The 16,969-nt window shown below is 41.8% G+C and overlaps 1 long non-coding RNA gene across 2 annotated transcripts in view; it reads left to right on the plus strand.

Annotated features, from left to right (window-relative positions):
* Nucleotides 1-15,693, plus strand: part of LOC130355811 (uncharacterized) — a 35,910-nt gene extending 20,217 nt beyond the window's left edge. For both annotated transcript variants that reach the window (XR_008888665.1, XR_008888666.1), the window contains exons 2-3: nt 15,096-15,229; nt 15,587-15,693. This is a non-coding gene — a long non-coding RNA (uncharacterized LOC130355811). The remainder of the gene's footprint in view (nt 1-15,095; nt 15,230-15,586) is intronic.
* Nucleotides 15,694-16,969: the final 1,276 nt, after the last annotated feature.

Here is a 16,969-nt window from a genome sequence, read left to right on the forward strand (position 1 = left end):
TTAAAATCATGGACATTGCTTAATACATTGTCTCAGCCAACTGTGTCTTATCCAAACTTGGTCTAAAGGGAGGAGTGGAGCTCCCTTGTGGGATACTGCACAATACTGTGCGAATTCAGGCAGACTTTTGCTACGTGTTTTTTATATGCAGTTCCTGATACAGACAGAGGTTTCAGTAGAGAAAACTGTGGACAGAAAAAAAAAAGAAACCCAAAAACAAAAGAACTTTCTCTGTAATATACAGCCGCTAACAAGTACTGGAAGGATAAAGATTTTTTAATAGAAGTAATTTACAAATCTGTTTAACTTTTTGGTAACAGTTGATAAAAAAAAAATGTTTTCCACTGGAATACCCCTTTATGCGCCAAGTTACTGAAAAAGGCCAGCCAAAAGTACACACCTGCTAGTGTTGTAGACAAATACTGTTTTAAGCGTAGTGGAGCACCTTGTACTCCCTTCAGAAGTGCATACCACATATGTACATCTAAATGGTGTATCATTTTGTTCCTGTTATAGTCTTAAAGGGGTACTCCGCCTTTAAGGACCTAGTTACTGTGAAAGGCCAGCCAAAAGTACACACCTGCTGCTGTTCTAGACTGCTGTCATTGACTGGTTAACTCGGTCATCCACTTCATCACAAGTGACATCTGACACGCCCAGTCAGCAGTCGGTCCTCAGACACAACCATCAGTTGGCATGGCCCGGGAGCAGTCCCTGTCCTCCCATTGCATCTGTCCTATGCTGTTCCCTCCCCCATAGAAGTATCCTATGCTGTGGGTTCAGCTCCTGCTTCCTTTGCTAGGCCGGCAAGTAGTGATGAGGAGAGTGGCGTGGTAGGTGTGTTTGGAGCATTCAGGCTGCTGAAACAGACACTGTTGAGGAACCTGAGGAGAACATCAGTGACGTGCAGACACAACTTGATGATGACGAAGCCGATCACACTTGGGAGCCGGATGCAGAAGGGGCTTCATCATCATCAGGGTGAGGAGGGTGGCAGGTTGCCCGTGAGGCAGCAGTTGAGCCAGCAAGGTGGTAGCATGGTTGAGAGTCATGCTGACTCTAAACCATGCTATCACCTTGCTGGCTCAACTGCTGCCATGGTGGTGGCAGCAGTGGGAAGTCTGGAGACAAATGTGCCTGGGGTAGACCACCTGCTTAGCGGCAGCCTACCTGCCTAGGAGGTAGTGGAACAGGGGTCCCTGATGTCAGCAGCAGTAGCAGTCAGTCAGTGCAGACTGTTGGGGGAAAATCAGTTACTCTGCGGTGTTGCAGTTTCTCATCAAGTATCCGGAAGATGTTAACATGGCCACATGCAATTTAAAAAAATATCATTAATCCTTTCAATTGTGAGGCCCTTTGGTCTCGTCAGGCTGCCGCCACCTCCAGGCTGTGTCATTCTGTAACCATATGGTCTCTTCTTGCTGCTGCTACCTCCAGGCTTGGTCATTCTACCACATTTTTGTCTCCTCATGCTGGTGCCACCTCCAGGCTGTGTCATTGTGCTGCCATGTGGTCTCCTAATGCTGCTGGCACATTACATAAAATTTTTTATTCACAATGTAAAGAAGGTAGTCGCACTCACTAGAGAAGATATACTTCAACAGCAGCTTTTATTCCAACGGTGAACAAGTGTAAGAAACACAAATAGATAGTCCGGGATACTCCAAGCGGGGAGCGGGAGCGGCAGCTCAGACGCGGGGCATACCAATGAGGAGGCGACTAGTTTCGCGTCATTAGACGCTTCTTCCGGCCAACAGGTATACGCCTCCCATCAGTGGTAGCCATGTATTTATACACCAGATCATATGTAGTGAACAATTGAAAAATATATGCATTGTATAAAACATAAAAAAATGCATAAAAAACATCAGTACATAACTTAAAACCACTAAAGAGATACATGACTCACAAAAATGCTGAAAAATCTTGTCTTTCATTCATGCCCAGCGGCCCCATGGCGTTAAGTTTAACTATCCAAAACGCCTCTCGGCGCATCAGGTTGTACTTTGGCTTGAATCTACCATGAGCATGCAGCACCTTTTGGGAGCCACTGCCCAGATGGATATGGAAACTCCCATAGAATTTCCCATGAACTCTGTAGTACATGCGAGTAGAGCTGACGCGGGGTTATACTTTACGTCATGAGACTCACAAGATGCTTTATTGAATTTGAGTACTAAAAACTTGGAATATCGTGTGCATTCCCTAGCAGAAAAAGAGATGCATCTTTATTGGACTGTTCAGTCTTTAGATGCCTATATTAAAAGTAATCGAGTGCCCCGAGGATTACGTGCATACAAACCTCCTTCCCAATTTGCTGAAGATGGCAGTTTTGTGGCAGCATGGGAACAGGCATATTTGGAGCATTTCTTAAAATTACAGCTAATTATTTATCAAAAGAATGTATCCGAATATGAGAAAACAGCTGAAGAATTGCGTAAAGCAAAAAACACATTAAAGACGCGCTTAACAGAGGATAAATATAATGTTTTAATTGTTGCTCTTCAGAAAAAACTGGCAATATTACAAGTGGAAATTAAGGAGTTAAAAAGAGACAAAAATCTACGTGATAAGAATGACTTTGAAAGTGGTTGCGTTTTCTCTTGGAGAAATAATAACTATGTGGGCAAGTCCAGTGGATATAAAAAAAGAAATTATAGGGCTGACCAGACACGGGCTTTAAAGAAAAAAGATAAACCTAAAAAGGCATCTGATTTTCTTACTACGGAATCTGAGTCTAGCCTATCAGAGGAGGGAGAGCCCAGACAGGGCCGTAGCCAGGGGCAACAGCCAAAAACGACTGGTCTCCCTTTAGGCGGAGAACCAGAAGGGGGAGAGGCAAGAATAAGAGGAGCCAATTCAGGAGCTCGGAAGAGAAAGAACATCTCCTGGAGACCCCTACAATAGAGGACAATGTTATTAATTTAACTGACTTACCCTTGGACTCTAGTTGTATCTCTGTGCTGCCTAAAGGACTGAATTTTGGGTTACATGACAGCTTCAATTCTACACGTTTTGATATTGATTTGCATAAGGCCTTACGCAAAATTTGTTTGAATACATTTTTCACCAGCATGAAAAAGGAAGCTGTTGATGTAGCTAAAAATTCTAAACCTCTGGAAGGGGAAAAAACCTTGTTGCATCTCTAAATTAGGTTTTAGTTTGGCACATGAACTTTCCTCTCAGGATTGTGTTGAAATACTCTGAGAGTTGATGGACGGACATGAATTTGATAGGGAGGTATCTAATATAGATGGGGATGATTTATACACTCCGTCCTCCTTTTTCTGTGGGGGCAATAAATCCACTTTCTGTCCGCCCACCATACCCGGCAGTAATATTGATTTTTTTCCATAAGGCTGTAAAGAGAGATGTTCAAGCATTAATTTATCCAACCCCCCCCCCCCCCCCCTGAAAAATCTTTCTACGAAAGAGGCTAATGCATTAAAATGGTTAGGTTCTAGGAAGGACCTATTAATAACCAAGGCAGATAAGGGAGGAGCGGTGGTTGTTTGGAGCACTGAGGCACACCAAGCCGAGGTTGATTGGCAGCTTGGTGATAATACAGTATATATAAAACTTAAGAATAATCCTACAGTAAAAAACACTGATCGCCTCCGCTCCCTCCTTAGACGCCATGTAGAAAAAGGAGTCATTTGAGTTAAGACAGCAGAGAAATTGATTCTTAAGAGTCCTAAGCCCACTAGATGGTACGTACTTCCAAAAGTACACAAGAATCTTGATTGTCCTACTGGCCGCCCCATAGTGGCTAGTATCGAGTCTGTGACACAGCCTCTTTCTAGCTACTTGGAATGGTTATTAGCCCCGCTACTGAGTGGGATACCATCCTTATTAAAAGATACTAGTGAATTATTAAAAGCTTTTGATAATTTCGCTTGGATGGATTCATTTCAGTTAACATCTATCGATATTGAAAGTTTATATACCCGCATCCCACATGATGCGGGTATAGGGGTTTTAGATGTATTTTTGCTCGAAGTAGGAAAGTCCCAAGAGTTTAGGGATTTTGTTTGTGAGTCCCTACGCTTTGTCCTTGAAAATAACAATTTTCTATATGATGAGTGCTGGTACAGGCAGGCCCATGGCACAGCCATGGGCTCTCCTGTATTTTGCACTTATGCTAATATTTTTCTCACTATTCTTGAAAAGAAGTGCATTTTTTCTAGTTCTAACCCTTTCTTGAGACAGATTAAGCATTTTCTACGATATGTTGATGATGTCTTGGTAATTTGGGATGGAAACGAAAACGAGTTCCAAGACATCATCTGCTATCTTAATGAAAATAATGGAGCTAATATGTTGTTTACTAGTGGTTTTGGAGGGAATAAGTTAGAATTTTTAGACGTGAAATTGATAGTTAACGGCGGTGTGTTACAGACGGAGGGGTATAGAAAGGCCATCGCCAAGAATACTCTTCTGCACTATGAAAGTTCACATCCATCTTATGTAAAAGATAACATACCGTACAGCCAATTTTTACGGCTAAAAAGAGTAAACAGCAACAATGACACTTTTTTATCCCAGGCAGAAGAATTAACCCACAGATTGGAGAAGAGACGTTATCCTCAGGAAATTATTACTAAGGCTTTTGATAGTACTAAAAATAGAGACAGGAGAGACTTATTAGCATCCAAAAGAAAAATGAATAAAACTAGAAGTAGTGAAGAAAAACGGATTGTTTTTTTTTTGTTTGCTAACTCTCCGATAAATAACATCATAAAAAAAGTGTTATTGACAATTGGTATCTCCTCCAAAATGATGAAGATCTTAGAAATTGTACGGAGGAGAGGCCAATTGTCACTTTTAGAAGATCTACTACTGTAGGGGATGTACTAAAGAAATCTAAGAATTCAATTGAACAAAAAGGTAATTGGTTGAACAATTTGGCATCCAAGGGGAATTTTCCCTGTAGAGGATGCAATTTTTGCAATTTGAATTTAGCAAAGAGAAATTTCTCTTTGGGTGGTCACAATATTTTTGTCAACCAATTAATCACATGCAAGTCCTTAGGATAAGGGTTACGTTTTTCACCACTGGACTACCCCTTTAAACTTTTACAATTTTAATATATCTAAAATCTTCAATTAAAATTTTACAAAATATCTTTAATCTTTTCTATTGTGAGGCCCTATGGTCTCATCGAGCTGCTGCCACCTTTAGGCTCTGTCATTGTGCCGCCATTTGACACATATCGGGTTTTGTGGTCTTACAGTTTTAGTTCAAAGTAAACGCTTCGAACATTAAACTTGTGAATCTTTTTTTTTTTTATTACCACCACATATTACAAAAAAAGAATACAATATTTTATACAATTTTTTTCTTTTTTTTTTTTTTTACTCTTCCCATGTTTTAATCTTCCCTTCCTTATATATATCCCCTATTTTATTCACCCCCATTGTGCTAGTGTTAAAAATTCTAATTTATTTATTTCCTCATCTGTGTTTTTATTATTCCAAATGAGGGCTATATCCAATATCCCAGTTATTCCCACCTCCCTTTTTACCATTTTCCAAGTTCTTTTCAAGGCAGCTATTGTTATACATTTTTTCCATCCTTTCTCTTTTAATTGCCCTGACTCCAGTAACTGGTAAATATCATCATATGATCCTATACATCATTCCATCAAATACTCAATCATATGAGATCTCCTCCAGTCCCTAATAAAGTATAATTGGGCGGCTAAAAAATACTTTTTCACGTCCGGAAACGTCATTCCCCTTCTCTTCTGGGTAGACATAAATATTCTATCTTAATCCTCACCCTTCTTCGGCCCCATATCAAAGCATTGAAGATTGACAGCATTCTTTAAAAAAAAATGTCATCACACCAAATGGACTAAATACGTATATATATATACACACACACATATATATATATATATATATATATATATATATATATATATATATACGTACGTATATACGTATAAGCACTAAATACGTATAATATTTTCGTCAACATAATAGTTTTAATTAATATCATTCTGTCTGCTTTAGAAATTTTGAAGTCGCTCCATATTTTAATTTTCTTTTCCATGTTCTTTATTAAGGGTTCTAGGTTTAATTTATAATGATCTTCTAATTTACCTGAGATTTGTATACCTAAGTATTTAAAGTGCTCGTCTCTTTTTAATATTTTTATTTCGTTTTCTATGAATATATTATTCTCCCCCAATGGAAGGAGTACTGATTTGGACCAGTTTATTTCTAACCCCGAGAAACTCCCATATTCCTTGATAATCTCTAGTGTTGTTCGCGAATATTCGCAATTCGAATTTTATTCGCGAATATTGCATATTCGCGAATTCGCGAATATTCGCGAATATAGCGCTATATATTCGTAATTACGAATATTCGTTTTTTTTTATTTTTTTATTTTTTTATTTTTTCCACAGTACACATCACAGTGATCATCCCTCTCTGCTTCCAGCTTATGTGGTGTAAGAAGGCTCTAATACTACTGTGTGAGACCGGTGTGCGAATTTTCGCATATATGAAAATTTGCATATGCTAATTTTCGCATATGCGAATTTTCGATTATACTAACTTTTGTATATGCGAATTTCCGCTTATGTTAATTTTCGCACACGCGAATATTCGCATATGCGAAAATGAAACGAGAATATTACGAATATGCGAATATTCGCGAATATGACGAATATTCGTCCATATATTCGCGAATATTCGCGAATTCGAATATGGCCTATGCCGCTCAACACTAATAATCTCCATCACTCCGGTCAGATCCGACAGTTTTTCCAAAAAAAGGATATCGTCTGCATATAAGGATATTTTGTCCTCTCTCCCCCTTGCACCAAACCCGCCAATCTCCTTCTCCTATCTGATCTTAACAGCCAAAGGTTCCATGCTCATAGCAAACAGCAAGGGGGAGAGAAGTCATCCCTGTCTGGTGCCTCTTGAGAGCAAAAATTCGGATCATGTCTATATATGTTTTCCCAAAGCCGCATTTTTCTAATACTGCCCACAGGAACTCCCACTCCACCCTGTCAAAAGCCTTAGTGGCATCTAAAGACAGGATGGAGTGTTATTCCCCGCCCTGTAATTTTCCCATATCTATATTCGTAAGGACTCTATATATATTGTGTCGGGCCATTCTTCCCGGGATAAACCCGCACTGATCTTCCTGAATTAACTCTGTGATATTACTCTGTAATCTAATGGCTAATGCTTTGGCGAAAATCTTGATATCCATATTTATTAACGATATGGGTCCATACGACCCCATATCCTCTTAATCTTTTCCCTCTTTCAGGATCAATATTATAACCACTTCCCACATTGAGTCCGGTAATTGACCGGTCACCATGCTGGTCTCAATCACTCTATGTAATGCCGGGATCAAAATTCCGCCAAACTTTTATATACCTCAAAGGGTAGTCGATCGCTTCCAGGTGTTGTATTACCCCTAATCTGATCTAGCGCTTTATTCAGTTCTATTCTAGTTAATGGATCATCTAAGGTTTGTTTTTCCATTTCGGGGAGTCTAGGAAGTTCCATTTGGTCCAAATAATTTTGTGTTTCCTTTCTTTCCTTATTATATTCAGATCTATATAATAACTCATAATATTCTCTAAATTCCCTTATTATTTCCTTTTTTTTTCTATACACCAATCTCCTTCTTTATTCCTTATCCCAGAAATTCTTTGCTTAGTGTGTTGATTTGAGACAATTGCCATCAAATACTTGTTTGGCTTCCCTGCCTGTACAAATCTTTGCTGGCCTTGAAAAATCAATTTATTTTTACTCTTTTCCAACATATATTCATTAAATTCATTTTGTAGCTTATTTAATTTTTCCTTACTCTCTTCTGATGAGTTTTGTGTATATTCCTTCTCTCTATCCCTAAGATTACTTATTAAGCCCTCCTCTTTTGATTTAAACTCTTTTTTTTCACTTTATTGCTCTTATTATTTCCCCTCTTAGGTAAGCTTTACAGATCTCCCAGACAACCGGGTCACTTGCTGTGCCCCAGTTGTTTGCAAAAAACTCCCTCAAGTTTTTTTCTATTGTGGCATTCTCTATCAAATTTAACCAGTGAGGGTTAATTTTCTGGAACCCATCTCTTACCTCTTCCTCTGTTTTTATCAGTACTTCTAGAGCAGCATGATCCGACAGACATCTAACTCAATAATGTGTTTTTATCACCTTATTTAAACTAAAGTCATTTCCCAGACATATATCTATTCTGGACATAGTCTGACAGGTCTTGTTCCAACATGAATATTCTTTCTTTTGAGGGTTGTAAATAGAGATGAGCGAACTTACAGTAAATTTGATTTGTCACAAACAAACTTCTCGGCTCGGCAGTTGATGACTTATCCTGCATAAATTAGTTCAGCTTTCAGGTGCTCCCGTGGGCTGGAAAAGGTGGATACAGTCCTAGGAGACTCTTTCCTAGGAACGTATCCACCTTTTCCAGCCCACCGGAGCACCTGAAGGCTGAACTAATTTACGCAGGATAAGTCATCAACTGCCGAGCCGAGAAGTTCGTGACAAATCGAATTTACTGTAAGTTCGCTCATCTCTAGTTGTAAATCCTCCAAATATCGCTGAGTCCCAATTCATTACATACTTTCACCAGGGGGGTGCAACCCACCTCTCCTTTACTCCCGCTTGCCTTCCATCTATCTAACCTCTTATCTAGGACGCAGTTCATATCCCCCATGGCAAACACAGGGCATTCTCCGCAACTCACACAAAAATCAAATAATTTAAGAAGGACCGCGGATGAGAAAGGCATTTATATACAAATGCTAATACACATCTTAAGTTTTCTAGTCTCCCATATAAAAAAACAAACCTCCCCTCATCATCTACCCTTTTTCGAATTAATTCCCAATTTAAGTTTCTACTGATTAACACCGAAACCCCCCCGTGAATATGCTGTATGAAGAGAATGGAAATAATGTCCCCAAACATTGCGATTCAAAACCATTACTGTTTCTCTCGTTAAATGTGTCTCAACTAACCCGACTATACCTGGTGCGTGCTTCATAATAACTCCCATTACCGCTGATCTTTTAAATTTATCCCCAAGTCCTCATACATTCCATACCACAGCCTTAACAGTCATCCGCGGTCATTCTCTTACAGTCCAGTTGAAGACAATAAACACTGTAGTGAGAAGGAAGAGAAAAGGAAAAAAAATGTTTTTATTTTTTATTTTTTGAGGAAAAAAAATCCCCTTCTTTTTTTTTTTTTTTGAGAAAAAAAAAAATAAAAAAATAAAAAAAAATAAAATAAAAGGAGAAAAAGAAACAAAACTTCCCCAGGGTTCCCCAAACGGGCGAACCGCCATTGACTTCAATGGGCAGGCGAATTTTAAAACCCACAGGGACTCTTTCTGGCCACAATATTGATTTAAAAGTTGATTCAAGGGGACTAACACCTGGACTGTGGCGTGCCAGAGTAGGATCCATGGCAAAACTCCCATGGAAAATTACATAGTTGATGCAGAGTCTGGTTTTAATCCATAAAGGGCATAAATAACCTATTATTCCTAAATGGTTTGGAATAATGTGCTTTAGCCCCCTTTAGGCAGCACATAGATCCCCCATTTAGGCATCACATAGTTAGATTCCCCCCTTTAGACAGCATATAGATTCCCCCATATTAGGCAGCACATAGTTAGATCCCAACTTTAGGCAGCACATAGATTCCCCCATGTTAGGCAGCTCAATGTTAGAGCTGCCCTTTAGGCAGCACATAAGATTCCCCCATATTAGGCAGCACATAGTGGGATTTGAACCCAAGGTCACAGCGCTGCAAGGCACCATAACAAGTGCAGCAGCAGAGGCCAGAAAAATTAGGCATGTACACATGGATGAAAAATTTGGAATTGTCGCAGCCGCATCTGTAGCAGCAGCCAGAAAAATTGCAGCACCATAACAAGTGCAGCAGCAGAGGCCAGAAAAATTTGGCATGTACACATGGATGAAAAATTTGGTATTGTCGCAGCCGCATCTGTAGCAGCAGCCAAAAAAATTGCAGCACTAGAAAAAGCGCAGTAGCAGAGGCCAGAAAAATTAGGCATGTACACCTGGTTGGAAAATTTGGTATTGTCGCAGCTGTAGCAGCAGCCATAAAAATTGCAGCACCATAACAAGTGCAGCAGCAGAGGCCATAAAAATTAGGCATGTACACATGGATGAAAAATTAGATATTGTCGCAGCCGCAGCTGTAGCAGCGGCCATAAAAATTGCAGCACCATAACAAGTGCAGCAGCAGAGGCCAGAAAAATTAGGCATGTACACCTGGCTGGAAAATTTGGTATTGTCGCAGTAAGCAGCGGCCAAAAAAATGTCTGTTTGTTTCGCCAGGCAGAAAGTGCCCTAAAACATTGCGGCTTGAACCCTAGTTGGTGGCGGATAAGTCACGCAAGTTATCCGGCATTCAGAGTTCAAATACAGCAGCATGTGGACCATTTTTAGGCCAAGGCAGCTCATCTGATCAGGCCTTGTTCAGTCAAATGTATCGCCCAGTGTCAGTCCCTTCGGGATCCATCCCTCAATCATCTTAAGAAAGGTGAGGTAATCCAGACTTTTTTGACCAAGGCAACTCCTCTTCTCAGTGACAATACCTCCTGCTGCACTGAAGGTCCTTTCTGACAGGACACTTGAAGCAGGACAGGCCAGAAGTTCGAGCGCAAATTGGGATAGCTCAGGCCACAGGTCAAGCCGGCACACCCAGTAGTCAAGGGGTTCATCGCTCCTCAGAGTGTCGATATCTGCGGTTAAGGCCAGGTAGTCTGCTACCTGTCGGTCAAGTCGTTCTCTGATGGTGGACCACGAAGGGCTGTGGCGATACGTAGGACTTAGAAAGCTCCACATGTCCTCCATCAACAGCATGTCTGTACAGCATCCTGTCCTTGCCGGCGTGTTCATGGAATGAGGAGGAGGATTACTTTCACCTCTTCCCCTGTTAGATCCCTGTTGTGCTGTGACATGACCCTTATACACTGTGTACAGCATACTTCTTAATTTATTTTGGACCTGCTGAATCCTTTCCGCCTTGCTGTAATGTGGTAACATGTCAGGCACTTTATGTTTATACCAGGGGTCCAGTAACGTGGACACCCAGTACAGGTCCTTCTCCCTCATCCTTTTTATACGAGTGTCCCTCAACAGGCACGACAGCATGAAAGACCCCATTTGCACAAGGACGGATGCCGAGCTAATCATGTCCCGTTCCTCGTCATCAGTGATGTCAGGGAAGGTATAATCTTCTTCCCCCCAGCCACGTACAACACCACAGGAACCAGATAGATGACAAGGAGCACCCTGGGATGCCTGCTGTGGTTGGTCTTCCTCCTCCTCTTCAAAGCCACATTCCTCCTCTGACTCCTCTTCCTCACAATCCTCTTCCAGCGTTGCTGCAGGTCCAGCAAGCGATGCTGATAAGGCTGTTTCTGGTGGTGATGGTGTCCACAACTCTTCCTCTTCACTCTCATCTACTGCCTGATCCAGCACTCTTCGCAGGGTACGCTCCAGGAAGAAAACAAATGGTATGATGTCGCTGATGGTGCCTTCGGTGCGAATGACCAGGTTTGTCACCTCCTCAAAAGGACGCATGAGCCTACAGGCATTGAGCATGAGCCTCCAGTAACGTGGCAAAAAAATTCCCAGCTCTGCAGATGATGTCCTAGCACCCCGGTCATACAAATATTCATTGACGGCTTTTTCTTGTTGGAGCAGGCGGTCGAACATTAGGAGTGTTGAATTCCAACGTGTCGGGCTGTCGCAAATCAAGCGCCTCACTGGCATGTTGTTTCGCCACTGGATATCTGACAAGTGCGCCATGGCCATGTAGGAACGCCTGAAATGGCCACACACCTTCCTGAACTGCTTCAGGACATCCTGTAACCCTGGGTACTTGAGCACAAAGCATTGTACAATCAGATTACACACATGTGCCATGCACGGCACATGTGTCAACTTGCCCAACCTCAATGCCGCCAACAAATTTGTTCCATTGTCACAAACCACCTTGCCGATCTCCAGTTGGTGCGGAGTCAGCCACTGGTCCACCTGTGCGTTCAGGGCCGACAGGAGCGCTGGTGCGGTGTGACTCTCCGCTTTAAGACAAGTCAACCCCAAGATGGCGTGACACTGCCGTATCTGATATGTGAAATAGCACCTGGGGAGCTGGGGGGGTGCCGGTGATGTGGAGCAAGACGCAGCAGGGGAAGAGGACTAGGCCGAGGATGTTAAGGAAGAGGATGGAGTAGGAGGAGTAGAGGAGGTGGCAGCAGGCCTGCCTGCAAGTCGTGGCGGTGTCACCAACTCCTCTGCAGAGCCACGCATTCCATGCTTGGCAGCCATCATCAGGTTTACCCAAGGCGCAGTGTAGGTGATATACCTACCCTGACCCTGCTTTGCAGACCAAGTATTAGTGGTCAGATGGACCCTTGCCCCTACACTGTGTGCCAGACATGCCATAATTTCCTTTTTCACAATGGAGTATAGGTTGGGGATTTCCTTTTGTGCAAAAAAATTTCGTCCGGGTACCTTCCACTGCAGTGTCCCAATGGCTACAAATTTTTTAAAGGCCTCAGTCTCCACCAGCTTGTATGGTAAAAGCTGGCAGGCTAGCAGTTCCGACAAGCCAGCTGTCAGACGCCGGGCTAGGGGGTGACTTTGAGACATTGTCTTCTTGCGCTCAAACATCTCCTTGACAGACACCTGACTGTGGGCAGATGAGCAGGAACTGCTCAAGGCGAAAGACGGAGAGGCGGATGGTTGAGAGGGGGCAAGGAGGGCAGCAGTGGTTGACCTGGCTGAAGATGCTGGACCAGGAGGAGGATGGCAGCCCTCTCTATTTGTTTATGCAGCCGACCTTCTATCTCTTCAGTGATATTAGGGGGTCTGTAGATGACACCAAATACAATTTTTTCAATATTTCCCTCCTTTTTTAATTCTACCCACAGTGATTCCACCTCCCCAGAATCATCACACACTATGGCATCGTTCACACTGACTTTCATACCACTTCTAACATACAGACAGACTCCACCACCTTTTCTGTTCATACTATCTTTGTGAAAAACAATGTAAACCCCTGCAGATTGACAGCCCAGTCATGCGAGGAGTCCAGCCATGTCTCAGTGACCCCAACTATATCAATATGTTCCTCCAGTATCAAGGCATCAAGCTCCCCAATTTTATTTGCTAGGCTTCTGGCATTTGTGAACATACACATTACATTTCCATCCTTTATGTTATTGGGGTTAATGGGATTCAAGGGTGTAAGTTTTATTTTCCTATGAAGCCTATTCCTATTAACTATTCTAACCCCTCCCTCCGCTCCACCCCCAGGTACATTTATATTTCCCACCTCTCTATCTACACTATCTTCCCCCTCTTTGCTGTAGGTTCCCTCCCCCCAAGTCCCTAGTTTAAAAACTCCTTCACACTTCTAGCCATCTTCTCCCCAAGCACAGCTGCACCCTTCCCATTGAGGTGCAGCCCGTCCCTGCGGTAGAGCCGGTAACCGACAGCGAAGTCAGCCCAGTTCTCCATGAACCCAAACCCTTCCTTCCTACACCAGCTTCTGAGCCACTTGTTTACCTCCCTGATCTCCTGCTGCCTCTCTGGTGCGGCTCGTGGTACTGGTAGTATTTCAGAAAATACTACCTTGGAGGTCCTTGCCTTAAGCTTGCGGCCTAAGTCCCTGAAATCATTTTTAAGGACACTCCACCTACCTCTTTCTTTGTCATTGGTGCCAATCTTTCAGCCCTTTGAATACTGTAGTAGTTAGTTGCTTGAAGGAACTTAAGTTTGATTCTGGAGTACCCCTTTTAACCAGTGGTTCCCTCCCAACCAGGACTGATATCTTTCAGCCATAAAAAGGGCTTTTTTGGGTGCTGTCCTTAAAGCAGATGTTACACTAGTGCTTTAGAAGTAAACTGGACCCTGAATACACCACCTAGCAGCAACCTAGCTATCGCTTTCCCTATACAGCAGGAGCAGGTTCTCTGTCCCTCCACTTCCTAAGCCTGCAGCATGTTGAATGAGGCTAAAATGGCGTCCGTGCAAGAGGTAGGAGGGTCTGGAAGGGAGGGACTGCTGCTGATTGGCTGTAATGTGTCTGCTGGCTCTGACTCACAGGGTCAAAGTTTACTGCAATGTTAAAGTATAGGGGGCAGATCGAACTTCACATATGTTCGCCCGGTGATGCGAACGCGAACATGCGAAATTTGCTGGGAACTGTTCGCCGGCGAACAATTTGCGACATCTCTAGTCCTCAATAAAGATGAGCGAATCAAATCCGACAAATTAGTAAAAAAAAAATGTAATTCCTCTCTAGTCGTCATCACATATTACCTCTGGAATTACCACAAGAATCCAATGAAACAGGTTGGAGCGATAACAATGAACCATAACTGATTAAATGAAACATTCACAGTTCCACACAGAGTAAGACAGGCGGGGTTGGCTAAGAGGCAGTGGCTGGAACACGTGGTAGCTCGCCTTGCGGCAGACCACCAGCTCGATGCTCACCAGAATGGGTCCTCAAAAAGGATTTTTAAAAATTGAAATAAATTCTAATAAAATTTAATAAAAAATACATAAAAATTGTGATGTCATATGGTCTTGCAACCCTGCTGCCACGCTCTGCGTCAGTGATTCTAATAGAGATGCCTGTAATCTGCATGTCATACTGAATAACAGTATTATTTCACTCACGCAGCACACTCCCTATTCGTGTTACGACAAGGCAAAGTGTTCTACACCCTTATTGAGGCTTGAAATAGTCATTTTTAATAGTGATTCGCCATGAATAAATTAAGACCAAAACACATTTTGGGGAAAAATTTGGCAAATTGGCCAAATCTAATTTTTCAAAAATTTGCTCATCTCTAAGTACAATGATTTCTCCTGTGAAAAGAAAAACAAAAACTGATTCTCTATTTACACTAATGTAACTAGTCACATATCACCTTTTTATGTACAATATTCATCCCTATGTATTTAGGAACAGTGACAAAAAGCAAACCCATGGGCAAGTACTGCCTCTTCACATTCAGGCATTGATGCGTAGATGCTTTGTCCCCAGAGACTTTATACAGTGAAACCTGAATGAACAGAAAAAGGTTGTGTAGCATTCTTCTAGAATTGCCTGACGTGCCCCCATGAGAATCAGGAGACACCAGAAGTACCTAGAGACTGGACGGAGCAACTCAAAAGACGGTAAATAAGACTGCACGGTGGTGTTTGTAATAAAATCACCCTTCCCCTGCTGGCTCTCTGCCACTCGCCTCACAGTGTTACATAAGCTGTCATGTAGCTAAGAGTTCTTTGCCGTCTGCAATTTATCTCCAGAGTGTAAAAGTGATGTGCATGGGATGTGAAAGAGATGGAAGCTTGCAGGGAAGGCTCTGAGTTTTAAGAATCCTGGTTTACCCTGTGGACAAATTCACTGTAGCATAGTTGCTTCTGTCAGCATATGGAGGCCCAAACAGCAGGGGAAAGATGGAGCGTAAATGATGTGAATGGAAGCAGCGAACAGGGTATGGTTACAGTAATTATTATCTTTTTGCATTTTAGAGCCTTGCCAAGATTTTCCACACATAGTTCCATAGCTGAAGGATAAAATATGAGATATTGATGTCAGTGATTCCCAGCTGTAAATACTTATTTGTGCATGGGGATATGAGTAGTGTACATACAGAAATTACAAGCATTCTCTGACCGGTGTGACTCAATTAGCTTAACTACAATGTGTGGATAAGTTTATTTTATCGGTCTTTCTTCTAGATCGAGTACATTAGTGATTTATTCAAAGTGATGGAAAGCAACCTGGATACTATTACAAGAAGGATTCCATCAATGCATGAAAGTGATCTACAGTCAGGACAATAAGTGCCCCAATAAGAATTCTAGAATAATTTACCGTATTTTATTAACATACTGTATGTGCTTCACAAGGGGACTCTATGGTAGTTCTGATGTTTTGATGCTCTAGAATACAGGTTTGTGCCCTCACCAGTCAACATATGCATGGAGTTTGTTCTTCCCTTAATGGTTTCCTTCAACACTGCAAAAACTTTTTGGGGGGCTGGCATTTTTACACGCCAATCTTAAAGTGTACCTGTCAGATGCCACAAAAAAATAAAAAAATAATAATATATATATATATATATATATATATATATATATATATATATTATGTTACTCAGTACCTAATCCTGATTATGTACATCTAATTTTTATGCCTTTAACACCTATATTTATTATAAAATAGCTCTTTTTTATTAGCTCATTGTTAGAAATCCTCTCAGGGGAAGGGGGCGTGTCCCTCCCTTGTGGTGGTGGGAGTTAATTGGTGTGCCTGCATATGCAGCCTTGTCCATGAGTCCTCTCTTGTCCAGGACTCATGGACAAGCCTGATGCTGTTGCAGGACCGGTTAATGTCCCAGTAGGTATGGGGACCCCTAGTGTTTGGATTTTCAGGATCCTTTTCCTTTATTAAATATTCAATTTTCTTAAACAACCCACCAACCAACAATTTTCTTACAAATGGTCTTTAATTTTCATTAGTAACAACATATAAAAAGTTTTTGGATCTGACAGTGCCCATTTAAGGAAACTCTTGCCAGTGTAGGACACACACTAGATGTATCAATAAATGCCAGTTTGGAGCTGGTGTAAATTTCAACTGGTAACAGGCATAAATTGTAGTGAATTCAGTTTGCTCTGTCCGAAACTATGCCCTCAATTGGGGAGATTTATCAAAACCTTTGGAGAGGCAAAGTTGCCCAGTTGCCCATAGCAACCAATGAGATCGCTTCTTTCATTCTTATTAAGGCCTGTAAAAAATTAAAGAAACAATCTGATTGGTTGCTATGGGCAACTGGTCAACTTTGCCTCTCCACAGGTTTTGATAAATCTCCCCCAATGTGCTAATCCCCATTACCTGGTTAACACAAT

This window comes from Hyla sarda, chromosome 2, assembly GCF_029499605.1.
Source record: "Hyla sarda isolate aHylSar1 chromosome 2, aHylSar1.hap1, whole genome shotgun sequence".
Lineage (NCBI taxonomy): Eukaryota > Metazoa > Chordata > Amphibia > Anura > Hylidae > Hyla > Hyla sarda.